The sequence below is a fragment of the Octopus bimaculoides genome, chromosome 14 (assembly GCF_001194135.2).
Source record: "Octopus bimaculoides isolate UCB-OBI-ISO-001 chromosome 14, ASM119413v2, whole genome shotgun sequence".
Classification (NCBI taxonomy): domain Eukaryota; kingdom Metazoa; phylum Mollusca; class Cephalopoda; order Octopoda; family Octopodidae; genus Octopus; species Octopus bimaculoides.
In genome coordinates this window covers 49,277,776-49,278,791 of record NC_068994.1, presented here as the reverse complement: position 1 = coordinate 49,278,791, position 1,016 = coordinate 49,277,776, and positions in this window count along the sequence as shown.

The following is a 1,016-nucleotide window of genomic DNA, read 5'->3' as shown; positions in this document are numbered from 1 at the left end:
AGAGCAATCCCCGCTCGTTCTACAGTCTGAATCTTCTATTAAACCATCCACCCTCTCAGCGTTTCTTTCCTTTATAACTCTCTACAACCATACTTCAATATATGAGTTTCGTTCTCCAGCTTTGTATCGCTCTCGTCACTTCACCTTATTGCTCGTTTTCGTCGCCCTACATATTTCAAATATTCGCTTTCCCTTTTATTCTCTTATGTTTTCAGAGACTTTTTCTAACCCTATTTTTCTCTTATAAAATCTCGCCTTCATTCCTCTTACTCATACTTGTGTCAATCATTTTTCTTTCTTTCATTTCATTTATCTTCCCTAACATGTATTTTTTCAACCATTTTTGTTTTGATTCAAAACTTTTTAAAGATATCTTTTTTTTGCTTTCCTACATGCATCTTTCTCGCTCGGTGTAGGTTATCTTTAATGTACACACAAACACACACACACACACACACACACATGATTCTGTGAACGTAAGCGTTCTCCATGTATATGTGCGTGCACGTGCGTATTTGTGCAAATTTGTGCATGTGCAAGTGTATGTGTGTCTACGTACGTGTGTGTGTATATGTGTGTCTGTGGGGCGAGATGTGAATAGTTAAATGTGTAGCTTATACAAGTCTATACTGATATACATGCACAAATGTATGTTTATGAGCAGTTGTTTATGAGCGTATATATATATATATGTGTGTATGTGTGTGTGTGTGTGTGTGTGTGTGTGTGTGTGTGTGTGTGTGTGTGTGTGTGTGTGTGTGTGTGTGAAAAAGTCAAACACGTAAGTTCTGTGATCTTCATCTCCTTAAAAATCATATTTTGACATGGAAACAACGCCTTTAAGGTAGAATATCTACATAAACATGATGATTTGTTATCTATCAACCACACTCACTCTCACTTCCTTCCACCACCGTGTATAGTCAATTTGTTATTGTTATTTTATACATACATACATACATACATACATACATACATACATACATACATGTATATATATATATATACATATATAT